Source organism: Argopecten irradians, chromosome 11 (genome assembly GCF_041381155.1).
Source record: "Argopecten irradians isolate NY chromosome 11, Ai_NY, whole genome shotgun sequence".
Lineage (NCBI taxonomy): Eukaryota > Metazoa > Mollusca > Bivalvia > Pectinida > Pectinidae > Argopecten > Argopecten irradians.
The window spans coordinates 15,024,356-15,052,276 of record NC_091144.1 but is presented as its reverse complement, the minus strand read 5'-3'; the positions used below and the strand labels follow the sequence as shown (position 1 = coordinate 15,052,276).

Below are 27,921 nucleotides of genomic sequence, written 5' to 3'. Positions count from 1 at the left end.
CTAATTAGGTAGGGGGGCAATGTATCAATTAATTGGGTCATAAGGTCATTTATAGGTTGTTAGATAGGGGTTTTGGGAATGATTCAAGGTTATATGGAGGCCTGGATTTGTGTGGTATTAAGGTGAGTATTTAGGGAATTAGTTGAGGGTTGTTTGGGACTCGTATATGGGGTTTGTTATCTGGGGGGTTGATTTTTTTTGATTTTATGGGGGGTTCTTGTTGTTTGGGGTGGATATTGGGTTGGAGTATTTTGTTTTTGTCACATGGGGTTGTTTGTATTGTTGATTTGGGGTACTTGGAGCTGGGGTTTTTAGGTATAAAGTTTTGATTATGGTTGGTAAATTGTAGATGTAATGTGTGGGATGATGTCCAAAATGGTTTTGTTATATTTGTGAGGTTCAAGTAGTTGTACATTTGTGGAGGAGGTTGAGAATGGTGGACTAATAGACACATGTTATTGGGGAGGTGTTGGTGGGTGGAGGATACAGTTGGGCGTGGTAAAGAATTTTCATAGTGTTTGATAAGGAGGGATGAAACGAATCATCTCGCAAAGTTAGGGTGTCCATGTTTCACGGGATGGGGGGAGTGTGAGTGTGGGGTTTTTTATGTCCTTGGAATCTTTCAGAGGTTGATAATTCCCTTTTTCACTTCAATTGGTATACATTTGTAATTTTAGAATCATCTCATTCAGAAAATCAGGGCAAATTTGAAATTTTTGGGGCTGTTTTGTATCCATATTTTATAAGCTGCACCATACTTTCTCTGTGTTATATCAGATGTATTATGACATAATATGTTATAATCATTTCTTTATGATATTGTTTTGATTACTAAGTTATATATCTATAGTATTGGGCCAGTTTTGGAACTTTGCTTTGGCTTAAATTTTCAGTTCTGGATATTTTTTGCTAGATATTCCAAAAATGGGGGGGTGGGGGTAAAGAATATGAGTTATCTCCCCCTGATCTTCAAGTTTAATTCAGTTGTTCATATTATCCTGTAGTACACTAACTATACTATAGTTATAAGTAAAAGTCAAAAGTCTAGGTTCAAATTTCATTGAAATATTTAAATTTTTATTTCTAAACTGTTTCAATTCTCATAATTTTTCTTACAGGAATTCCCATCGTCGATACGAGTACATAGCTTGCAGTACCAGACCAACCCATGCAGAGAGCAAACTCCCATTTTGGAATCAGACCTTATGGACATGTAGCTTTCCAAAAATGGTAAATTTGAAAAATATGTAAAATGCTATAGGATGACAACCGGATATGACGTTTTCATCATTCAGCGTCCCTGGACACCATTTGACTGAACCCAATCTGCATGTTTTTGACTGGAAATCGAATGTTGAAGGTATTTTGCTTGTACTTTATACATATTTGGTAGTCATTTTTAATACGGAAGCCTACCTGTCTTGATAACAACACTGTAAATTGGAGGATTTTGTTAAAAAAATCACATTACACATATGTTGTTAATATAGCTTAGCACTTGAACCAATATCTTAGAAAGTGATTATACAGAAGATGTTTATGTCACAATTATGACACAGGGGTTTGGGGCAGTATGACACAGGGGCTAGGGTCCTGGCCGGGGGGGGGGGGGGTTTTAAACATTACATGTAAGAAGTCAGCTGACTTAGAATATGATGTGTATTTCAATGATATTTAGTAAACTTCTATGAATCGGCGTGATACACTGTGATTAGGAGTTATTCAAGCATAATATTAGGCTTTAGGCATTATCTCTTTCCCTGTATTTATCTATTTATCATAATCACTAATCTATTTATCTGTACATGTAACTCAAATATTTTATGTATTTATTCATCATATGGATATAGTGTTGTTTGGTTCTGTAAAATATACAGTATAGTCTTCTTTTTGAATATTAAGTGTTTAAGACTGGTCAGGAATAGGTAATATATTCAGGCTGTAGGTCGGTGGTTTTCATTTGGGTACTCTGGGTTCCTCTAAGTACAATTGACTCATTCTTAAATGGCCATGAAACCTAATCGATCTATATAAAACACTTTCTGTTTTTGTGTTCATTAATCAGCTACTTTCACTCATTCATTTTAGTTATTTAATTATTTAATCATTTATTTATTCATTTCTTCTGTTTCAGCCGAGCTTTGAACATGGTACCTTTTGGGCCGACAAGTTTAACAGCTTATTCCTGACTTGAAGACAGCGCCAAGAGGAGTTAACTCATTTCACGAAAATACTAGACAGAGTTACCTTTCCATAAATGACCTGAGTATTTATTTGTGAGTATAATTTGTCTTTTTTCTCTATATATTTCTCTTATATACCTCTTTGGTTCAATTATCAGTGTTATTAATTTCTTCGAGATGGATAGTCGAGTGAAATTCGAGTTATCTCCCTTCCATTGTCTGTAGGTCTCTGGTAAACGGAGTTATTTAACAGTGAGATGGTGCAATTTTAGCGGTGAATTGTGTAATTCTTTCACTTCCAGATCTTGTAACTGACTAGTTTACATCATGATGTGAGTGAAGGATAAGCTTTATTCTATTTTTCAAAATTATTTTCTTTCTAATAGCCAGGATTCTTAAGTTCTGACCAGTTTTTCGAGTTCAAACGTTGCTCTAGATTTGATTTTATGTCCTTGGAATCTTTCAGAGGTTGATAATTCCCTTTTTCACTTCAATTGGTATACATTTGTAATTTTAGAATCATCTCATTCAGAAAATCAGGGCAAATTTGAAATTTTTGGGGCTGTTTTGTATCCATATTTTATAAGCTGCACCATACTTTCTCTGTGTTATATCAGATGTATTATGACATAATATGTTATAATCATTTCTTTATGATATTGTTTTGATTACTAAGTTATATATCTATAGTATTGGGCCAGTTCTGGAACTTTGCTTTGCTTAAATTTTCAGTTCTGGATATTTTTTGCTAGATATTGCAAAAATGGGGGGTGGGGGTAAAGAATATGAGTTATCTCCCCCTGATCTTCAAGTTTAATTCAGTTGTTCATATTATCCTGTAGTACACTAACTATACTATAGTTATAAGTAAAAGTCAAAAGTCTAGGTTCAAATTTCATTGAAATATTTAAATTTTTATTTCTAAACTGTTTCAATTCTCATAATTTTTCTTACAGGAATCCCCATCGTCGATACGAGTACATAGCTTGCCATACCAGACCAACCCATGCAGAGAGCAAACTCCCATTTTGGAATCAGACCTTATGGACATGTAGCTTTCCAAAAATGGTAATTTTGAAAAATATGTAAAATGCTATAGGATGACAACCGGATATGACGTTTTCATCATTCAGCGTCCCTGGACACCATTTGACTGAACCCAATCTGCATGTTTTTGACTGGAAATCGAATGTTGAAGGTATTTTGCTTGTACTTTATACATATTTGGTAGTCATTTTTAATACGGAAGCCTACCTGTCTTGATAACAACACTGTAAATTGGAGGATTTTGTTAAAAAAATCACATTACACATATGTTGTTAATATAGCTTAGCACTTGAACCAATATCTTAGAAAGTGATTATACAGAAGATGTTTATGTCACAATTATGACACAGGGGTTTGGGGCAGTATGACACAGGGGCTAGGGTCCTGGCCGGGGGGGGGGGGGGGGGGGGGGGGGGGGGGTTACATGTAAGAAGTCAGCTGACTTAGAATATGATGTGTATTTCAATGATATTTAGTAAACTTCTATGAATCGGCGTGATACACTGTGATTAGGAGTTATTCAAGCATAATATTAGGCTTTAGGCATTATCTCTTTCCCTGTATTTATCTATTTATCATAATCACTAATCTATTTATCTGTACATGTAACTCAAATATTTTATGTATTTATTCATCATATGGATATAGTGTTGTTTGGTTCTGTAAAATATACAGTATAGTCTTCTTTTTGAATATTAAGTGTTTAAGACTGGTCAGGAATAGGTAATATATTCAGGCTGTAGGTCGGTGGTTTTCATTTGGGTACTCTGGGTTCCTCTAAGTACAATTGACTCATTCTTAAATGGCCATGAAACCTAATCGATCTATATAAAACACTTTCTGTTTTTGTGTTCATTAATCAGCTACTTTCACTCATTCAGTTTAGTTATTTAATCATTTATTTATTCATTTCTTCTGTTTCAGCCGAGCTTTGAACATGGTACCTTTTGGGCCGACAAGTTTAACAGCTTATTCCTGACTTGAAGACAGCGCCAAGAGGAGTTAACTCATTTCACGAAAATACTAGACAGAGTTACCTTTCCATAAATGACCTGAGTATTTATTTGTGAGTATAATTTGTCTTTTTTCTCTATATATTTCTCTTATATACCTCTTTGGTTCAATTATCAGTGTTATTAATTTCTTCGAGATGGATAGTCGAGTGAAATTCGAGTTATCTCCCTTCCATTGTCTGTAGGTCTCTGGTAAACGGAGTTATTTAACAGTGAGATGGTGCAATTTTAGCGGTGAATTGTGTAACTTTCACTTCCAGATCTTGTAACTGACTAGTTTACATCATGATGTGAGTGAAGGATAAGCTTTATTCTATTTTTCAAAATTATTTTCTTTCTAATAGCCAGGATTCTTAAGTTCTGACCAGTTTTTCGAGTTCAAACGTTGCTCTAGATTTGATTTTATGTCCTTGGAATCTTTCAGAGGTTGATAATTCCCTTTTTCACTTCAATTGGTATACATTTGTAATTTTAGAATCATCTCATTCAGAAAATCAGGGCAAATTTGAAATTTTTGGGGCTGTTTTGTATCCATATTTTATAAGCTGCACCATACTTTCTCTGTGTTATATCAGATGTATTATGACATAATATGTTATAATCATTTCTTTATGATATTGTTTTGATTACTAAGTTATATATCTATAGTATTGGGCCAGTTCTGGAACTTTGCTTTGCTTAAATTTTCAGTTCTGGATATTTTTTGCTAGATATTGCAAAAATGGGGGGTGGGGGTAAAGAATATGAGTTATCTCCCCCTGATCTTCAAGTTTAATTCAGTTGTTCATATTATCCTGTAGTACACTAACTATACTATAGTTATAAGTAAAAGTCAAAAGTCTAGGTTCAAATTTCATTGAAATATTTAAATTTTTATTTCTAAACTGTTTCAATTCTCATAATTTTTCTTACAGGAATCCCCATCGTCGATACGAGTACATAGCTTGCACTACCAGACCAACCCATGCAGAGAGCAAACTCCCATTTTGGAATCAGACCTTATGGACATGTAGCTTTCCAAAAATGGTAATTTTGAAAAATATGTAAAATGCTATAGGATGACAACCGGATATGACGTTTTCATCATTCAGCGTCCCTGGACACCATTTGACTGAACCCAATCTGCATGTTTTTGACTGGAAATCGAATGTTGAAGGTATTTTGCTTGTACTTTATACATATTTGGTAGTCATTTTTAATACGGAAGCCTACCTGTCTTGATAACAACACTGTAAATTGGAGGATTTTGTTAAAAAAATCACATTACACATATGTTGTTAATATAGCTTAGCACTTGAACCAATATCTTAGAAAGTGATTATACAGAAGATGTTTATGTCACAATTATGACACAGGGGTTTGGGGCAGTATGACACAGGGGCTAGGGTCCTGGCCGGGGGGGGGGAGGGGGGGGGGTTACATGTAAGAAGTCAGCTGACTTAGAATATGATGTGTATTTCAATGATATTTAGTAAACTTCTATGAATCGGCGTGATACACTGTGATTAGGAGTTATTCAAGCATAATATTAGGCTTTAGGCATTATCTCTTTCCCTGTATTTATCTATTTATCATAATCACTAATCTATTTATCTGTACATGTAACTCAAATATTTTATGTATTTATTCATCATATGGATATATAGTGTTGTTTGGTTCTGTAAAATATACAGTATAGTCTTCTTTTTGAATATTAAGTGTTTAAGACTGGTCAGGAATAGGTAATATATTCAGGCTGTAGGTCGGTGGTTTTCATTTGGGTACTCTGGGTTCCTCTAAGTACAATTGACTCATTCTTAAATGGCCATGAAACCTAATCGATCTATATAAAACACTTTCTGTTTTTGTGTTCATTAATCAGCTACTTTCACTCATTCAGTTTAGTTATTTAATCATTTATTTATTCATTTCTTCTGTTTCAGCCGAGCTTTGAACATGGTACCTTTTGGGCCGACAAGTTTAACAGCTTATTCCTGACTTGAAGACAGCGCCAAGAGGAGTTAACTCATTTCACGAAAATACTAGACAGAGTTACCTTTCCATAAATGACCTGAGTATTTATTTGTGAGTATAATTTGTCTTTTTTCTCTATATATTTCTCTTATATACCTCTTTGGTTCAATTATCAGTGTTATTAATTTCTTCGAGATGGATAGTCGAGTGAAATTCGAGTTATCTCCCTTCCATTGTCTGTAGGTCTCTGGTAAACGGAGTTATTTAACAGTGAGATGGTGCAATTTTAGAGCGGTGAATTGTGTAACTTTCACTTCCAGATCTTGTAACTGACTAGTTTACATCATGATGTGAGTGAAGGATAAGCTTTATTCTATTTTTCAAAATTATTTTCTTTCTAATAGCCAGGATTCTTAAGTTCTGACCAGTTTTTCGAGTTCAAACGTTGCTCTAGATTTGATTTTATGTCCTTGGAATCTTTCAGAGGTTGATAATTCCCTTTTTCACTTCAATTGGTATACATTTGTAATTTTAGAATCATCTCATTCAGAAAATCAGGGCAAATTTGAAATTTTTGGGGCTGTTTTGTATCCATATTTTATAAGCTGCACCATACTTTCTCTGTGTTATATCAGATGTATTATGACATAATATGTTATAATCATTTCTTTATGATATTGTTTTGATTACTAAGTTATATATCTATAGTATTGGGCCAGTTCTGGAACTTTGCTTTGCTTAAATTTTCAGTTCTGGATATTTTTTGCTAGATATTGCAAAAATGGGGGGTGGGGGTAAAGAATATGAGTTATCTCCCCCTGATCTTCAAGTTTAATTCAGTTGTTCATATTATCCTGTAGTACACTAACTATACTATAGTTATAAGTAAAAGTCAAAAGTCTAGGTTCAAATTTCATTGAAATATTTAAATTTTTATTTCTAAACTGTTTCAATTCTCATAATTTTTCTTACAGGAATCCCCATCGTCGATACGAGTACATAGCTTGCCATACCAGACCAACCCATGCAGAGAGCAAACTCCCATTTTGGAATCAGACCTTATGGACATGTAGCTTTCCAAAAATGGTAATTTTGAAAAATATGTAAAATGCTATAGGATGACAACCGGATATGACGTTTTCATCATTCAGCGTCCCTGGACACCATTTGACTGAACCCAATCTGCATGTTTTTGACTGGAAATCGAATGTTGAAGGTATTTTGCTTGTACTTTATACATATTTGGTAGTCATTTTTAATACGGAAGCCTACCTGTCTTGATAACAACACTGTAAATTGGAGGATTTTGTTAAAAAAATCACATTACACATATGTTGTTAATATAGCTTAGCACTTGAACCAATATCTTAGAAAGTGATTATACAGAAGATGTTTATGTCACAATTATGACACAGGGGTTTGGGGCAGTATGACACAGGGGCTAGGGTCCTGGCCGGGGGGGGGGGGGAGGGGGGGGGGGGGGGTTACATGTAAGAAGTCAGCTGACTTAGAATATGATGTGTATTTCAATGATATTTAGTAAACTTCTATGAATCGGCGTGATACACTGTGATTAGGAGTTATTCAAGCATAATATTAGGCTTTAGGCATTATCTCTTTCCCTGTATTTATCTATTTATCATAATCACTAATCTATTTATCTGTACATGTAACTCAAATATTTTATGTATTTATTCATCATATGGATATAGTGTTGTTTGGTTCTGTAAAATATACAGTATAGTCTTCTTTTTGAATATTAAGTGTTTAAGACTGGTCAGGAATAGGTAATATATTCAGGCTGTAGGTCGGTGGTTTTCATTTGGGTACTCTGGGTTCCTCTAAGTACAATTGACTCATTCTTAAATGGCCATGAAACCTAATCGATCTATATAAAACACTTTCTGTTTTTGTGTTCATTAATCAGCTACTTTCACTCATTCATTTTAGTTATTTAATCATTTATTTATTCATTTATTCATTTCTTCTGTTTCAGCCGAGCTTTGAACATGGTACCTTTTGGGCCGACAAGTTTAACAGCTTATTCCTGACTTGAAGACAGCGCCAAGAGGAGTTAACTCATTTCACGAAAATACTAGACAGAGTTACCTTTCCATAAATGACCTGAGTATTTATTTGTGAGTATAATTTGTCTTTTTTCTCTATATATTTCTCTTATATACCTCTTTGGTTCAATTATCAGTGTTATTAATTTCTTCGAGATGGATAGTCGAGTGAAATTCGAGTTATCTCCCTTCCATTGTCTGTAGGTCTCTGGTAAACGGAGTTATTTAACAGTGAGATGGTGCAATTTTAGAGGTGAAATTGTGTAACTTTCACTTCCAGATCTTGTAACTGACTAGTTTACATCATGATGTGAGTGAAGGATAAGCTTTATTCTATTTTTCAAAATTATTTTCTTTCTAATAGCCACGATTCTTAAGTTCTGACCAGTTTTTTCGGGTTCAAACATTGCTCTAGATTTGATTTTATCTGTCCTTGGAATCTTTCAGAGGTTGATAATTCCCTTTTTCACTTCAATTGGTATACATTTGTAATTTTAGAATCATCTCATTCAGAAAATCAGGGCAAATTTGAAATTTTTGGGGCTGTTTTGTATCCATATTTTATAAGCTGCACCATACTTTCTCTGTGTTATATCAGATGTATTATGACATAATATGTTATAATCATTTCTTTATGATATTGTTTTGATTACTAAGTTATATATCTATAGTATTGGGCCAGTTCTGGAACTTTGCTTTGCTTAAATTTTCAGTTCTGGATATTTTTTGCTAGATATTGCAAAAATGGGGGGGGGGGGGTAAAGAATATGAGTTATCTCCCCCTGATCTTCAAGTTTAATTCAGTTGTTCATATTATCCTGTAGTACACTAACTATACTATAGTTATAAGTAAAAGTCAAAAGTCTAGGTTCAAATTTCATTGAAATATTTAAATTTTTATTTCTAAACTGTTTCAATTCTCATAATTTTTCTTACAGGAATCCCCATCGTCGATACGAGTACATAGCTTGCCATACCAGACCAACCCATGCAGAGAGCAAACTCCCATTTTGGAATCAGACCTTATGGACATGTAGCTTTCCAAAAATGGTAATTTTGAAAAATATGTAAAATGCTATAGGATGACAACCGGATATGACGTTTTCATCATTCAGCGTCCCTGGACACCATTTGACTGAACCCAATCTGCATGTTTTTGACTGGAAATCGAATGTTGAAGGTATTTTGCTTGTACTTTATACATATTTGGTAGTCATTTTTAATACGGAAGCCTACCTGTCTTGATAACAACACTGTAAATTGGAGGATTTTGTTAAAAAAATCACATTACACATATGTTGTTAATATAGCTTAGCACTTGAACCAATATCTTAGAAAGTGATTATACAGAAGATGTTTATGTCACAATTATGACACAGGGGTTTGGGGCAGTATGACACAGGGGCTAGGGTCCTGGCCGGGGGGGGGGGGGGGGGGGGGGGGGGGGGGGGTATGTAAGAAGTCAGCTGACTTAGAATATGATGTGTATTTCAATGATATTTAGTAAACTTCTATGAATCGGCGTGATACACTGTGATTAGGAGTTATTCAAGCATAATATTAGGCTTTAGGCATTATCTCTTTCCCTGTATTTATCTATTTATCATAATCACTAATCTATTTATCTGTACATGTAACTCAAATATTTTATGTATTTATTCATCATATGGATATAGTGTTGTTTGGTTCTGTAAAATATACAGTATAGTCTTCTTTTTGAATATTAAGTGTTTAAGACTGGTCAGGAATAGGTAATATATTCAGGCTGTAGGTCGGTGGTTTTCATTTGGGTACTCTGGGTTCCTCTAAGTACAATTGACTCATTCTTAAATGGCCATGAAACCTAATCGATCTATATAAAACACTTTCTGTTTTTGTGTTCATTAATCAGCTACTTTCACTCATTCATTTTAGTTATTTAATCATTTATTTATTCATTTATTCATTTCTTCTGTTTCAGCCGAGCTTTGAACATGGTACCTTTTGGGCCGACAAGTTTAACAGCTTATTCCTGACTTGAAGACAGCGCCAAGAGGAGTTAACTCATTTCACGAAAATACTAGACAGAGTTACCTTTCCATAAATGACCTGAGTATTTATTTGTGAGTATAATTTGTCTTTTTTCTCTATATATTTCTCTTATATACCTCTTTGGTTCAATTATCAGTGTTATTAATTTCTTCGAGATGGATAGTCGAGTGAAATTCGAGTTATCTCCCTTCCATTGTCTGTAGGTCTCTGGTAAACGGAGTTATTTAACAGTGAGATGGTGCAATTTTAGAGGTGAATTGTGTAATTCTTTCACTTCCAGATCTTGTAACTGACTAGTTTACATCAAGATGTGAGTGAAGGATAAGCTTTATTCTATTTTTCAAAATTATTTTCTTTCTAATAGCCACGATTCTTAAGTTCTGACCAGTTTTTCGGGTTCAAACGTTGCTCTAGATTTGATTTTATCTGTCCTTGGAATCTTTCAGAGGTTGATAATTCCCTTTTTCACTTCAATTGGTATACATTTGTAATTTTAGAATCATCTCATTCAGAAAATCAGGGCAAATTTGAAATTTTTGGGGCTGTTTTGTATCCATATTTTATAAGCTGCACCATACTTTCTCTGTGTTATATCAGATATATTATGACATAATATGTTATAATCATTTCTTTATGATATTGTTTTGATTACTAAGTTATATATCTATAGTATTGGGCCAGTTCTGGAACTTTGCTTTGCTTAAATTTTCAGTTCTGGATATTTTTTGCTAGATATTGCAAAAATGGGGGGTGGGGGTAAAGAATATGAGTTATCTCCCCCTGATCTTCAAGTTTAATTCAGTTGTTCATATTATCCTGTAGTACACTAACTATACTATAGTTATAAGTAAAAGTCAAAAGTCTAGGTTCAAATTTCATTGAAATATTTAAATTTTTATTTCTAAACTGTTTCAATTCTCATAATTTTTCTTACAGGAATCCCCATCGTCGATACGAGTACATAGCTTGCACTACCAGACCAACCCATGCAGAGAGCAAACTCCCATTTTGGAACCCAAAATGGGATCCAAAAATAGTAATTTTGAAAACTATGTAAAATTTTCATAGGAAATGAGTCAAACTTGATTCGAATGATTAGCCCGAGATATAGTATTTCAACATCCATATCAGTCCTCGCTGACCCCCGGAGTCAAAATGACTTAAAATTTCAAAAAAAAATCTTCTGAGTTCACAGGTTTGATAGAAGCAAATATTCTTCATAGATTAAAAAGTAAAATTCATAAAATTACTGATCGACTTCAAGAGCCAGTATATTAGTATTTAAATGTCTTTGTTTCATTCTAAACAAACTCAGGTGACCGTTAAGGCCCATGGGCCTCGTTATTTTTTATATTTTTATAGTTAAAATCGTGAATATTTAGATCCGCGTAATGGCTATAACACAGGGACTTGGTACTAAAGACTAAATGTACTATCACCTGCTCCCTTGTTTCACAAATTCATTTTTTCTAAAATAAGTTTATTTTGTGGAGACTTTTATTAAAGGCAGCAATAAACAAAATAAAGAAAATGTGAACGCAAAGTTTTTAAATATTGCTGACTTTTTATTACCGACGTTTTTCGTCCACAACTGACACTTTATGTATATAGTACCATGTAGAATGATTTTTATCGTTTTTTGATCTAGACCTCTAAAACGTCTAAAAATGGTCTTACAGCACTCTGGTGGGTCCATGATGTTATAATCTGTAACTAATTCTCAGATCCTGTGTCTGGTGGGTCCATGATGTTTAATCTGTAAAATTTCAGATCCTGTGTCTGGTGGGTCCATGATGTTATATCTGTAACTAATTCTCAGATCCCTGTGTCTGGTGGGTCCATGATGTTATAATCTGTAACTAATTCTCAGATCCCTGTGTCTGGTGGGTCCATGATGTTATAATCTGTAACTAATTCTCAGATCCCTGTGTCCTGGTGGGTCCATGATGTTATAATCTGTAACTAATTCTCAGATCCCTGTGTCTGGTGGGTCCATGATGTTATAATCTGTAACTAATTCTCAGATCCCTGTGTCTGGTGGGTCCATGATGTTATAATCTGTAACTAATTCTCAGATCCCTGTGTGTAAAGCTGATACAGATGCAGAGAGCTGATTGAACAGTGATATCGCTGACACGGAGAGAGAGAGAGAGAGAAAGAGAGAGAGAGAGTTTATCTTAACATATGTGTATAATTACTTAATTTATTGATATGTATTTGTATTTTTATTTGTAATCACTCTCGATGCTGACGACCGCTGTTCTTATCTCGCTGCTTTACTTAAAGTTAATCACATCCAGTGCCTTGGTCTCTATCTCCTGTCAATCTCGTGCTTTCTTATTACTTTTCTCTTCTGTCGCCAGCATCGGAAGGATATAAGAAACAATTTTTTAATAGTTCATATTATAAATAGGAAACGTAAGAGGAGGAGGGAGGGGGGTTAAAACCTTTTACAGTCAGTTATCTACTGTTGAGTGCTCCGACATATTGAAATGTTATCTTCAAGAGATAAATCTGGACTTCCATGTAGTAGTAGCTGCAGGTCTAAAGGAATGAAGTTGTTTAATGTTCGAAATAATTGTATTCTCTGGTCAGCGTAATTATTACATGTAAAGAAGGCATCCTCAACAGGATGCCCACATTGGCATTGCTGGTAATCTATTAAATTAGAGCGGAATAAATCATTTTTTAGGGTACTGCATCTATTTCTTAATCTGGTATGCAATATATTTTCTTTTCTATTCCCAATAGAATAATAAATAGGCTCTTTGGTAAGATTATTTAGAGAGTTTTTAAAAACGTTACAGTATATGTATGAAATACTATTTCTGATATTAATTTGTAGTAGGTTCCAAAGTCGGATTGTGGATGGAAAATATGATACGTTTGAGAGCTGGAGACGGAAATTAGGTAAAGTTGTTAGCATTTCAAAGATTTTAGGAAGAATTTTCTGAGACTAGTGGGGGTAACAATGAATAGAGGTAGTTGGGTGTAATTTTGTTATTTATTTTGTAAAATAGTTTTCTACGGGAAAGACGGGAAGTAAGTGGTTCTAGACTGCTTTCCAAATACAGGTGAATTTCTGCTAGCATAAGACGGTAGAGCAGTAATTATTGTAGCAGATTCAAGCTGAAGTTTTTCTAATTTTTCTGCGTCACTAAAAGAGCACCCATCACAATATATGACTTGTACAATTTTTATTACAGTTTCTTTAATAGGAGTATATTTAAGTTTTCGAAGAACGCTTACCTGTTTTGATTCCATTTACAATTAGCCTTCAAAGTTACTCCTAAGTGCTTATGGTTATCTACAAAATCTACACTTACATTATTGAATTTGACATCGATTAGGTGTTCATGTTCCGTATTAGAAATAGGTAAAGCTTCCGTCTTTTGGGGGTTAAAAGTTACCAACCATTTATTTGCCCAATTTTAAATTTTTATAAGGTCGTCGTTAATTTTAGTTTTTATTTCCAAAATTGATTCCCCAGAGCATAGCAAGGAAGTATCATCAGCAAATAATTTAGACAGACTTTCGAGGTTGTCAGAAATATCATTAATATACAATATAAAAAAGAGCGCACCTAATACTGAACCTTGGGGGACACCAGAATTTGTAGATTTGACGGAAGATTTTCTATATAGATATCTCCTACAAAAATATGCTGTTTCCGATTACTGATGTAATTTTTTAACCAATTTAGCAATTTTCTGCCTATATCATAATTTGCTAGTTTAACATTCAGTCCTTTGTGCCACACACGATCGAATGCTTCGGAAATATCACAGAAAACTAAACATGTTGAGTGCATTTTTTCAATATTTTCACATAGGGAATGGTAGATTTCAATAAGTTGGTGAGATGATGAATGTCCAGGTTGAAAACCTGACTGATATTTGTATATGAGTGAAGTATGAAGTAATTGTTCAGATATTTGACTACAAATCTTTCAAAAACTTTTGCTATTGTACTTAAGAGAGATATAGGTCTATAGTTAGGTGAATTATGCTTATCTGCCTTTTTAAAGGATGGCATGACTAAAGCTAATTTCCACGGTTTTGGGAAGATACCAGTATCCAAGGAAGATCTGAATATTAGAAATAAGGGTAATGCAATAGAAGATGCTGTGTGTTTTAGCATATTATGGCTGATTCCGTCGTGTCCTACTAGTTTATTGATAGGTAATATAAGGATTTAAGAATGCCTATGATGTCAGTCGGTTTAAATTGTTTGTTGGTTATATTAGCGTCATGCAGTCAGGGGGGCGTAGGACGTTAGGAAGTGGGGGGAGGGGGGCAATTGGAAAGTTGTAATTGGTCCCAAAAAGTGTTTGAACGCGTTTCGCGGGGCATAATAAAGAAGGAATTCTTCTTCATTAGCAAAAATATTTTAAAAATCAAAAATACGTTCAAATGGTGGATACAAGGAGTCCCTTTGACACAAACCCAGAATATTGTTAGAAATTATCATTTTAGGTCCTTTCTTCCTTTTTAAAAAAGGCGAAATAGATAAAAATTGCACATCAAGGAGAAATATACCTAGACCTTTATTAACACTGCAAAATTTGAAAGAACCGCACATGTAAAGTGAAATAGTCCGGCAAAGAAAACCAGTCTAAATGTATTCATTGCCTTCCAAAAGTCCTTGTATAGTATATCAAAATAACAGTAAACATCTGTTAAGTGTTGACCATTGAATTTATGGAAGAGCACTGTGTAAATTGAGCACAGTAACAAAAATAAATTCTGCTAACTCTTTAAAGCGAGGCTGCATGGAGAAGTCGACACAGACATATATAGGACATTTTAGGATTCCTATAATGTAAATTAATTTCAGATCATTTTTGATTTTTTTCTATTTCTTAAAGATGCTCCACCGCCGACAGAGCATAAATGATATTCATCATTTGAACAATAATTAGTGTTTAATCGTGTATATATATGTCTAATGGACACAAAAAATACTATAAAATAATTTATTTTGCCTTTGGTGCATGCGCAATCAGTACTTCATTCCATATAGGATAATGTGACACAGAATTTTTTCGGGATGCAATTAATTATTTTTCATATTTTTACTTATATACCGTATTTGACCCAATAAGTGCCCAGGGCGTTTAAAAAAATTGAAAAAGTGCTTATAAGACGAAATCATTGCAAATCTATACGGTTTGTGGTCTTTATTTATGCATAGGCAATTGAAATCATGGCCTCAAAAATGGGGAGGGGCGCTTATAGGGACATGGGCGCTTATTGGGTCGAATACGGTAATTAGTAAAATTAGAAGCTCAAACTTTTCAATGGTGGTAATGGTGTAAAATAAGTAACTTTTGTGACTGAAGATAATATTAAATCGTCTGCTCCTGTTTTTGATAGTGAAAAAATACTGTTTGTCAGCAGTGGAGCATCTTTAAGAAATTATACTGGATATATTAGCACTATTATTACAGACTTTAGTTTTCCTTTGCCAGACTATTTACTTTATAATTGATGTGGCAAATTTTGTTTCGAAATTAAAATAAATGTTGATTTTCATAACGCGGGTCGTCTTATGCTTCCCGCCGTGGTCCTAATTAGCGCGTGAGTTTACTCTCACTGCATCAGAGAGTAAAACAGGGAGATGAACTGTTAACATGGATTACACACGACATTCATTTATAAAGATCAAGATTACACTGGATACTTACAAACAAATGTCTTTAAGATCCAAATTAATTTTGGCCAAAGAAGTTACTCCGACAGTGTAGACTAGATATATATTTTCTGCTTCATACCTTATGCGAATATAAATTGAGTCATTTCTTAATATTTTAATTGAAATAAGAACACAAGACTGACATTCTTTTGAACGCTGTATTAGGCTGCTGGATTGGTATTATTGGACGCGTAAAATGTTTATATCCGAGTGAAACCAAGCGAGCCACCCAACCTGAAAAATCCTGCAGTGCAGGTTAGCAGGAGGTGCACCAGCACTCAATGCTTAAGATTTCAAATGCTGGATTTAAGATGGCCGCGAAACAAAAAGATGACCAAATAAGATAGTCCTTATTTTACATGACCGAATAAGATAGTTTTTATTAAATATTAACGAATAAGATAGTCTTTATTAAACAGTCTTAAAACGAATAAACATCCAGTGGACATCTAAGAAACATCTGTAGACACTGTATAAACACTGTAACCTCCAAAATAGGACATCTCCGTAAAGTTAGGTCCAATGTATGCTGGTCCTCTAGGATCCTACACCAAGTTTAGAACATTGCAACTTATATACACAGAAATCATTCCAAATTCTACAACAGAGAAAACATCATTAGTTCCTGCACAAATATAGACAATGCATGCATGCTGTCTGATCACTTTGATATTAAAATCTCTGATATTTGTCAATAAAATTGTTTGAAATTGAACTCGAACACTTGCAACTTAAAACAAACATTCTGATGATTAAATTATAATGACTGTATATATAAAGAACTAGATATCACACCATACATCTGGAATTTATAGAAATCCAGAAATTTGCCATTTGTCCGAATGTTAATCAAAAAGCCATATTTCTCACAGACTTCAGACCACTGACATTCTAATCTTACCATGATCTGATAATTAGGTATATTGTATTGAAATATTTTAAAGCTTTTAAGGATGCTCTGGTGAAAAGGGTTTTTTTTCTGATGACTTAACTGTTTTTCTAATATAGATTTTTGGAAAAAGGAGTTCATATCAAAGTTGACAATGGAATAAAAAGAATATGATAGTGTGCTTGATTTTGAGCTTTTACATTGTATGAATCGGATACTTATTTGATGTAAATTGTGGTGGTGGCATTAAAGTTCATTCTATACTGAAATATTATTATGAAAGACTAAGCATGTTAAATTTTTGCAGAACTTATATACAATCCGAAAACAAGAAAAGAATATAGAATTTGAACTTGTATATATATCTATTGCCCCTATACCTGCTAAATTTTGAAATTGTGTATATATAGCCCCTATACCTGCTAAATTTTGAAGATGATGAAAAAAATGTTTTTTTGTTTGTTTTTTTTTTTTTACAATTTTCACAGATTCAGCGCTTCACAGATTGAGCTTAGAATGTTTTGAATTTGTATAATAATATGGAACCTGCCTCAAAATGATCACTCATTGCACATTAAACTACCATGGTACGGTCTCGCTCTAAAGAATATTGAAAACAAATAAAGTTGATTCCTTAAGATGGCCGGTTCATGTCTTAACTTCATGATAAGGGAGACAACTTATGATAAGGGAGACAACTGATGGTTTGTTTTGTGTAGACGCTTGATTATTGACAGATGCCTCAATGCAAGCTCTGCAAACTCTTAAACGACACATGTAATTATGCTGAACAGGGTGCATCTTTTGAAATTATTCATAAATTAAATGTACTTATTTCAAAATAACAGTTATAACCTCCATAATCTAAGTTTGTGATTTTTTGTTTATTGATTAAATGCTGTTATAATTTTAGGATTGAAAATATTGACATCTAGGTGATATTTAAAAGGAAGATAACTACTTAATTGAAAATCGTTATCAATGACATAATGTTATAACTCTTGCTACATCTTGGTCTTCTATTCAATGATTATTGTATTACCATGATTTTCCTGTTCTGGTCTACAAGACAGATGGTCATAATAGCTCAAACCAGTATTTGTAGAAGAATAAAATTTGAAATTAACAATTATTTCCAATCAAATATTTTCAATTTATTTTTTTGTTTTCAATTAACTTACTTTATTTCATTAAACTAACAAATTAATCACTAAACAATAATTTATACAATTTTGAAATTTATGTTTATATTATTAACTATAGAATATAGGAAAGAAGTCCTTAGAAGTGAGAATGTGAATTAGTAGTTTTAATGATAGGGTCAGTTCGTACGCGCCTCCCATGTCGGTCCAGTCTAGTCGTTTGTGTCCTGTCAGTTGGGAGGTTTTTCGTCAATGTCTTGTAGAGTTAGTATAAGGATTAAAGAACTGTACTTTTCTATATTCTATAAAACAAAATTTGGAAAACAAGTTACAGGTACTCAAAAAACAAGACATGATATTAGATAGTTTGTTTACTACAATGGCTATCTTCAAACTTTGTACAAGATAGATTATGCAGGAAAGGAAGATTATTCATTATAAGAATGATTTTCAAAAATATGCTAAAAATGATCCTACTGGCTCTTACATTAACAAACGTGTCTTTATTGTTATAATCTAAAATTCTTCATTATTTGGAAAATATTACTACATGTAATTGTATAATTGGAAAATAAAAGCAGAGAAAAGAATTTAGAATTTTATCTTCTGCAATATTGATATGATTATATTATAAAACTTAACAATATTTTTAAATTATGGAGGTTTCTGTTTTGATAAAAAAGTAGGTTTTAATAAATGTGCTACAATGCTTCTTCCGAGTCTCCCTTGACACAAGCCCTCTTTTGACCCCTGGCCAAGACAGCATAGTCTATAAAGTGGTAAAGAGAGTGGGAGGACTGGTTTGACTTTGTCAGTATAATGTATAATGTAAAAGGTTGGGTGTGCTTGTTTGGTATCTTTAGTGAGATGCTCCAGTGAGATAGCACTATAAAAAGTTACTAAATGGCACAACGCTTAACATACTGCAGCCTCCGAAAATTTGGTCTGTGTAATGAATATTTACAACATGTTCTCTGTCTACAGTAACTAATCTATCAAATTTTGATTGTATATTATTAACAAAATTATTTATTCACCAATTACTTGAATATTCATTTGTCAATACCTCTATAATCTGACTGAATGTAACATAAAACAGATATACTTACTACTACATGTTTAATAACAAAATTGTTTTGCAAAATGTTTTTCTCATAATTTTAATATAGCATATTATGCCTTTATTTACATACACATTATTATAATGTGATGTTGTAATATTCAGTTTGGAGGAAATAAAGACTATTATTATTACCTGAATGGAGCTCTGTTCATCACTAATGGCCACAATCAAGGAACGTCTGCCATCGGTTGTCACTATCCTGCTTATTACGATGAAAAAAATATAGTATAATTAATAAAACAAATTAATTAAAAAATAAAATTATTTTAATCATTATCATAACAATATCATAAAAAAGCTCGCCTCTGGACGCTTGTTAATTTTAATTCAGGTTCCAGTTATACAATTACAATTCAAAATCATTGTGGATATTTTTCTTATAAAAAGACATTTTCCATTCTACAACATCTCTTCTGTCGTCCTGGATTTAGATGTCACTTGTTGGGATTGGGAATGGAGGTAGGGATGTTGGAAGGGCAAATGAAAAAATATTTAAAATAATTTAACATGATACTTTATTTGGTCAGGATAACCTATATCGATCATGTTTTAGCGATAGAACTTTACAATTCAAATACAACAAATAGTCCCTATCGAGGAATGATTGCCATCGGTTGTTGCTATCCTGATGATGTCACTGACTTATTATCCTGATGGTTGTCACTATTCTTTAAGTTGTCACTAATCTGATGGAGACATCCTTTTGAGATATTTACCATTTTGGATTGCCAGCAAAAGTCACCAAACTAAAGCTTACCGTAGTCAAGATCCTCACAGGGCAACAAAAGAGGTCCATATGCTGGAGCTGCCATTCGGGTGAGAAATAGTGAAAACAATCAGTATGGTGGAAAACATATGGATAATATATATATATATATCTGCTGATTTAAACCGGTGAATACATTGTTTATTGTTGTAGTTTCTATCAAAATTCACAGTTACTATTAAATTCCTTGTCTTCTTTTTGAGAAATAACATGAACAATAATTACAATTATTGTTAATGGACAAAAGGACGGACGAACCTGGACCACAGATAAATAGTATAAAGCTTGTAATTGTAACAACATTCTACATAATAAGAAATAGAATCATCTTATAAATGACCACATTACAAGTGATGATTAGAAACAAGGAGACTGACGAAAATATATAGAATGTAACAGAAAGGATATGTTCATCTAATCTAACTGTAATTACCAGAAAATGATAATTTAGTTTTTACCTCAGAAGTAAAGTACACTAATTAGATATATCCTACCTGTAATTATGAACTTTATATGTTTACCAAATTCTTCTGAACTCAAATATCAGCCTCAAACATCAAGCCGCAGACAAACTGAAAAAAAAGAGATGAACAGTGAATTGACAATGAAATTGATTTTTAGCAATTATCATATATTAATTACTGAAATGGTATTGATCAGTTTTTGTTTTATATTGAGTATATATTTGGTAATCTCTCTGATCAGAAAGAAACAGAGGATATTGATATTAATCAAGGGGAGACAATTCCAGATAGAAACAGAGTCAACCTTAATAAAAATATAGAAATATTTAGTGTTGCATGGAGGGAACCTCCACAGCCCTTTTGTTTACAAATAAACAAAGGTGTTTGCATCTCAAGAAAAACATAGATAAAGTCTAAGGAAAAGTGTATTATGTAACCGTCACATCACAACGCGTTATTTGTCACACCTACCTGCTGATCTCAGTACATATATAGGACAATGACAACCTGAACACTGGTTTTGATTTTTAAGGTCATCTCACTTATCTGTGAATAAATTTTTATTAAGATGTATCATCTTGCTAAACTTTTAGGTGCCAACTTGTGTAGAATTCCCCACCAAAAATTGATCAAAATTTTCATTAACTTCATACCTTGATTATTTCCCCATGCCAGAAACGAATTTTAACCAAAAACAGAGAATATTGATATCAATTAAGGGGGAGACAATCTAAGACAATTCAACATGAAACATAAAGTACGCTCTTCATGGAATTCGTCTGTGTCCAGTCGTCATTCATCTTGGCTTTGAATGCCAACTGAAACTTAAAGATCTTCAATTCTTAATTCAGATATTCATTATAATGATTCTAACAGCAATGACTTCTGTCACATTATTTTTAACTGAATAATGTATTTGATAATTGGACCACACCTTTGTGTCAAACATGTTCATTTCAACAAGTTTCATTTTCCCACCATTTTCACCTGTGCTTTGTTTATTGACATTCCTTCGTTAATGTCATTTTCACATTTCCTAACCCATTTCTCCTCATTAGCAAGATCTGACCTACCTCATTTTGGTATCAAAGGATTCTTGTTCGTTATTTTTCCTTCCTTCGAATTTTCCACTTCATTTGGCACTGGAAGGCAACTTTCAAGCCTTGACTTGTGGATTTTGGTCACAGGTGCCCCAATGGTAATCCAGGCGGGCTTTTTGTGATGACAGTTCCATTTTCTGATTGAAGGACAAAGGTTCTACAGCAATCGCACAGTCAATTCAATGCAGTTGTCCCCAACAGCACAGCACTACCCTTTAAAGTGTCTACGTTAACTATAAGTCGGAAAGGTTGCCGATAATTACGGGGACAAATTACCTATTTTCTGTCTTTCCGTCTAGAAAAGTAATCCCGCCCTATACCAGAACACTCTAGTATTGTACGTTTATCCTTTTGGAGCGAGCGCCGCTGTTAGTGACAAAAACTATGAAATTGATTGCGATTGTCATAGAACCATTTTTCAATCAAATCCTGATGGTTGTCACTATCCTGATGGATCAAAAGGCCCAGATGCTGGAGCTGTTATTTGGGTCAAAATAGTGATATCATTAGTATGGTTGTAAACATATGATTTAATAAATAAGACCACACAATACATTGTCTATTTTTATAGTTAATGTTCTATTAAAAATGTGAAGTTTTTGTTTTATTTTTCTTCTTAAATACTTCACTTTAACCTATCTTTCCTTTCCCAAATGTTCTAGACCTAAATGCCAACTTAAATATTTGATGTATTTTGAAAATGAAATATTCTTTTCTTGTAAAAGGAATTTGATTTTACCACTTATCTTCCAACCATCATAGTGTGGAGTGGAATGGATTTGGTTTGGATTGAAGAGGGTAAGGGAGGGGGACAATTAGACACTGCAATATCACTGCAGTTTAATTTCACAATTCAAATATAACTTTTCCTTTGAGTTTTAATAGTAAATTTACCTGAATGGAGCTCTGTTCGTCATTAATGGTCACTATCAAGCAACGTTTGCCATCATTTGTCTCTATCCTGGTGGTTGTCATAATCCTGGAGCTGCCATTGGGGAGAAATAGTGAAAACAATCAGTATGGTGGAAAACATATCTGCTGATCTAAACCGGAGATTACATTGTTTATTGTAATAGTTCCTATCAAATTTGCAGTTACCATTAAATTCCTTCTTTTTGAGATTAAGTAACATTAACCATAATTAATGGACAAAAGGACTGACAAACGCTTGACCACAGATGAAAAGCGAATATAACAGCGACTATCTGATGATAGTTTGCAAAACATGCACATTTGCAATAGAACTGAAATTAATTATACAATTTTGGTAATGGTAGTTTTATAAGGAATATACCCTAATTAAGCTCTGCTAATTACTAATGGTCGCTATCATGGAACGTCTGCTATCGGGTGTCACTGTCACTTTCTTCATGGTATCGCTATCCTGAAAATATGAAAATATTTGAAACAATTATTACATGCTGATTTTTTTATTTACATTTTTATTTACAAATTTTTTTTTTTTTTTTTTTTTTTTTACATTTTTTTTTTTTTTTTTTTTTTTTTTTTTTTTTTTTTTTTTTTTTTTTTTGTTTTTTTTTTTTTTTTTTTGTTTTTTGTTTTTTTTTTTTTTTTTTTTTCTTTTTTTCATAAAATTTTTTAATACCCCAGAACATTTGAAGACTGCCAAGGTTGGGGCCTTGGGGTCAGCCTTTTTAAATATAAACAGATGTCCCCTCGCAGGGGGGTTTTCATTCATCACACATTGACATTATAGACTTCTCTCTTTCTGTCTTTCTTTCTCTTTCTTTCTTCATTCTTTCTCTCTTTCTTTTCTTCTTTCTTTCTCTTTCTTTCTTCTTTCTCTCTTTCTTTCTTTCTTTCTTTCTTTCTTTCTTCCTTCTTTCTTTCTTTCTCTCTTTCTTTCTCTTCTTTCTCTTTCTTTCTATAAAAAGATATCCCCTCGCAGGGGGGCTTTCATTCATCACACATTGACATAAGAGACATTCTCTCTTTCTGTCTTTCTTTCTCTTTCTTCTTTCTTTCTTCTTTCTCTCTTTCTTACTTTCTCTTTCTCTCTTTCTTTCTTTCTCTCTTTCTTTCTTTCTTTCTTTCTTTCTCTTTCTTTCTATAAACAGATGTCCCCTCACAGGGGGGCTTTCATTCAACACACATTGACATTAGAGACTTTCTTTCTTTCTTTCTTTCTTTCTTTCTTTCTTTCTCTCTTTCTTTCTTCCTCTTTCTATCTTTTCTTTCTTTCTTTCTTTCTTTCTTTCTTTCTTTCTTTCTTTCTTTCTTTCTTTCTTTCTTTCTGTTTTCTTTCTTTTTTCTTTCTTCTTTCTTTCTCTTTCTTTCTTTCTATCTTTCTTACTTTCTTTTCATTTTCTTTCTTTCTTGTTTCTTTCTTCTTTCTTTCACTTTCTCTCTTTCTTACTTTCTTTCTTTCTTTCTCATGTATTTAAATACATGCTGCACTTTTATACTTCCTTTCACTCCTTTTTTACATACAATTTAATTCTACAACTTCCGTCTCTTCCTGTCGTCCTGGATTTAGATGGCATGTGGTGGAATGGGGAGGCTGGGCGAGGCGGGGCGGGACGGGTAATTATTTAAGGATATCACATTTCCTTAAATGGGGGGGAGCAGGGTGGGGCGGAGGGAATACGGGGAATTATCTAAGGATATCACATTGCCTTAAATGGCGCGGGGCAGGGTCAGGTGGGGAATGCCGGTAATTATCTAAGGATATCAAATTTCCTTAAATGGGGCGGGGCAGGATGGGGCGGGGAATGCCCGTAATTATCTAAGGATATCACATTTCCTTAACTGGGTGGGGCAGGGCGGGGCGGGGCGGGGCGGGGCGATAATTATTTAAGGATATCACATTTCCTTAAATGGGGCGGGGCAGGGTGGGGCGGGGAATGCCGGTAATTATCTAAGGATATCACATTTCCTTAACTGGGGTGGGGCAGGGCGGGGCGGGGCGGGGCGGGGCGGATAATTATTTAAGGATATCACATTTCCTTAAATGGGGCAGGTGGGGCGGGGCGAGGCGGGGTGGGGCATATAATTATTTAAGGATATCACAATACCTTAAGTGGGGTGGGGAGGGGGCGGGGCGAGGCAGGCAGGGGGTTGGAAGGGCAAATGAAACATTCATTGTATTTTAAATGACCACCATTTTAGTAGCAAACTTTGAACTTCTTCTCAAGTTCTATCAATACAATTAAGCTAAAATATGTCTGAAATAATCCTGACATGGTCCCAACCAAGTGTTCTTAAAAACACATTTTGAATTTCAAGGATGGGCGCAAAAGTCACCATTTTGAAAAACTTTTTATTTATATCTTTCCCATGTTACTGGTGCCGAGATTGGCCGATGACCATTAATTAGGTTCCATTCAATTTTGGGGTAGTTGCCAGGTTCTGACCTCTGGTCAGCGATTTCTTTCCACCTTTGACCCTGGCATGTACATAAATGACCCTGGCTGTTAATAAGACATAAAACTAATCGAATCAATTCTTTACACTGTTTTTGAACACGTCAACTGTGAGTGTACACAAAGTAGTTGTTAGAATGTTGAAGATAAATATGTGCTGTGTTTGTGCTAGGGCATAGGGTAATGTGAGTATTGTTAGGGAGAGGGACAAAAAAAAAAAAAAAAAACTATTGACTACTTTCTGTACACTTCAGTTGAGTCAAAATTTTTAGCATTGAACACAAGTTGTACTGGGAACCATTGCATACACAATGTATGTACCTTAAATAACACCACAGTTGTATTACTGCATGTGTTCATTGTCCCTCAAAACCTTAAGTACCAATGTTTTGTCTTTTTTTCAGCAACGTACATGTATAAAATTACAACCAATCAGAGGCCTCCGTATATCACATTGGCGGCCGATCTATCCGAAAATATGGTCATGCTGTTCGGCATCCCTTTAATCCCCATTTACCAATTTATACCAGAAAGTGGACCCTGGCAGCCATCTTGGAATTCCTATCTCATAAACCCTTTATGCACACTCCCACGAGTATGCATGTCAAGTTTCAAGTTTCTGGATAATCACTCCAAACCCTAACAGATAATGTTTACCTCAAACAACCTCATAGTTGTATCACTGCATGTGTCAAAGAGTGTACATTTTTGGGCGAGGGATTAGGGTTGGGACGATTATTGAGGGGTTACCACATCCTCAAGCAACATCAGTCCATGGACTTAACAAGGATATTACAGTACATCACATTACGTAATCCTTGTGCCAGGCTGGTGCCCTCCTCACACGGCCAGACCTACGGACGGACACAGGGGCTGGAGTGGGTGGTGTAGCTGGCTCATCGTCTGCAAGGCTAGGGCTATCCTCTCCTCTGCAGTCAAACGAAGCGGTGAAGTACACAACCTGCAAGAACACAACCTGCATTTCAGTAAACAAATAAAGGTGCATAATACACAATATTTGGTAGATATTCAAGTGAGAATCTGGCCTAAGCATGATCAGATATGTTTATGTGCACATGGTTACTGATATCACTATTTGAATATGTAGACATGAAGGATAGGGAAGGCAAAACAAATTATTTTTATTTATTTGCATATCCCATTGTATAACAATACAGATATTTTGTGATCCCCAGTTTAGAATATCCCTATTCTTCATGTATCCCTACAGTACACTGTATATGAAAAGGTATCATTTCTATTGTACCTCGATTGGTGATATTTTTACAGTACATAAATATTATGACATTTTCTAAGAAAACCACGACTCAAAATAAATTCTCCAAACATGAAAATTTTGTTATGTTTTAAACATGAATCCAACTGATTGTCTACTTTACAATAATATCAGATTGGTGTCAAATAAATCTAATTAAAATACAGATCCTTATAATCACTCCGTTACATAGCAATAGAGAAAATTCACTTCCCAGATTCTGGAAGCAGCAATTTGACTGGACAATTTGAATGGTTACCAGAACGTGACCCCTAATGGGATGTTGTCAGATCCTTATCGAATGGAGTGATACATGTAATAAGGATATGTATTTTAATCGTATTGGTCTGAAATTGGAGTTCTAATTGCACAGAGAAAACTCTATATATGTTAATGTACATGTATGTATACCCAGTCTGACCACATGTATGCTTTAAGATGACACCATTATCTGTTTAGAAGTCTTTCGAGCTACAATATTACAGCTAAGAGAGAACTTTTTTCACAGTAGAGAATAACATATTCTACACTTAGCGTTAAAATGTAACATCTTACCACGGCCTCCGACAGAGACAGACGTTGGCTAACCGCAACAGCAAGCGACGTTGCTGCTCGGCTCACCAGGCTCAGGCCACGGAAGGACACAGCCTACAAGAACAAGAGCAACAGAAGTTCAGTAAACAAATAAACAATTAACACACAATATTCTGCAATTATTTAAGTAAGAATCTGGTCGAATGAATTGATCAGGTATGTTCATGTGGATAAGATTAATTGATATCAGTAAAAGAAGACTAAATGAATAGAGAAGTTGGGGATAATCTACCTTAGGGTCATATTTTAAATGTTTACATTATCATGAATTATATTTTGTGATCCAGAGGGTAGAATGTCACTATCATTCATATACACAGTAGCTCGAGATACTCTGGCCCTGACACCAGACTTAGACATTATGACAGATACCAACAGGTAGATGTCTGGTTTAGGGCCAGAGCGCAATGCTATATCAAAACGTGGAATAAGCCGACACTGTTTGGTATCGGGTCAGGTCATCCCCGATTCAGACTGACCACCGAGAAGCACCACTAACCTTGGTCTATTCAACAAATGAATAATTTATCTACCCAAATACAGTAATCCGTCGAGATTAAAGGCGATTTACATACTTAGAGAAAATGGCAACGACAACGTGGGAAATTTAAAGTTTCGGAAAAGAAACTTAACTGTATTGACACAAAAGAATGTGCATGTGTTATAAAATGGATGGATTTGAGTAGATAAATTATTCATTTCAAAGATCAGAGCCAAAATTTATACAAGTTCTGTTCCACTTCCCCCAAGGATGTTTGTGGCATAATTTGGTTACAATCCATGCACAACTCTAGGCCAAGTAGCGATTTATAGGATTTACCTTTATTTACAAGTTCTGTTCCCCTTCCCCCAAGGATGTTTGTGGCCAAATTTGGTTACAATCAATGTAGAACTGCATGACTAGTAGCGATTTAAAGGAAATGTTGACGGACGGATGACGGACGCCGCGCCATGACATAAGCTTCGGGCCAGTTATATGTTATATGATTATATGCATTAATATTTAAATATCTCTATTTAATTAAAGAAATCTCTAATTAAAATATCTTTATTCAATAAGATATCTGTAATTTAAATAAAGATATCCCTATTTTAAATAAAGATGTGTAATTTGATTAAATACAGATATCTCTTTTTCTACTGAAAATAGATATCTTCTTTTAAATCACAGATATCTATTTCAAATTCTTGTCCAAT

The 27,921-nt window shown here is 34.1% G+C and overlaps 2 long non-coding RNA genes across 13 annotated transcripts in view; one reads left to right on the top strand and one right to left on the bottom strand.

Moving 5' to 3' along the window:
* Positions 1-903: 903 nt before the first annotated feature.
* LOC138334831 (uncharacterized) lies at positions 904-11,353 on the top strand. The gene is made up of 11 exons (XR_011210192.1): positions 904-1,360; positions 2,135-2,276; positions 3,140-3,381; positions 4,155-4,296; positions 5,158-5,399; positions 6,166-6,307; positions 7,171-7,412; positions 8,193-8,334; positions 9,201-9,442; positions 10,223-10,364; positions 11,230-11,353. It is a non-coding gene; the product is annotated as an uncharacterized lncRNA (long non-coding RNA).
* A 4,778-nt stretch (positions 11,354-16,131) lies between these two features.
* Positions 16,132-27,921, bottom strand: part of LOC138334829 (uncharacterized) — a 28,953-nt gene continuing 17,163 nt past the window's right edge. For 2 of the 12 annotated variants that reach the window (XR_011210182.1, XR_011210180.1), the window contains exons 2-9: positions 26,686-26,778; positions 22,766-25,815; positions 22,366-22,456; positions 21,445-21,948; positions 20,402-20,479; positions 19,899-19,946; positions 19,274-19,343; positions 16,132-16,585 (exon numbers count right to left, since the gene is read on the bottom strand). This is a non-coding gene — a long non-coding RNA (uncharacterized lncRNA). Of the gene's footprint in view, positions 16,586-19,273; positions 19,344-19,857; positions 19,947-20,401; positions 20,480-20,842; positions 21,949-22,365; positions 22,457-22,765; positions 25,816-26,685; positions 26,779-27,921 lie in introns of all 12 variants that reach the window. The other 10 variants (XR_011210189.1, XR_011210186.1, XR_011210188.1 and 7 more) reach the window with 10 other exon arrangements.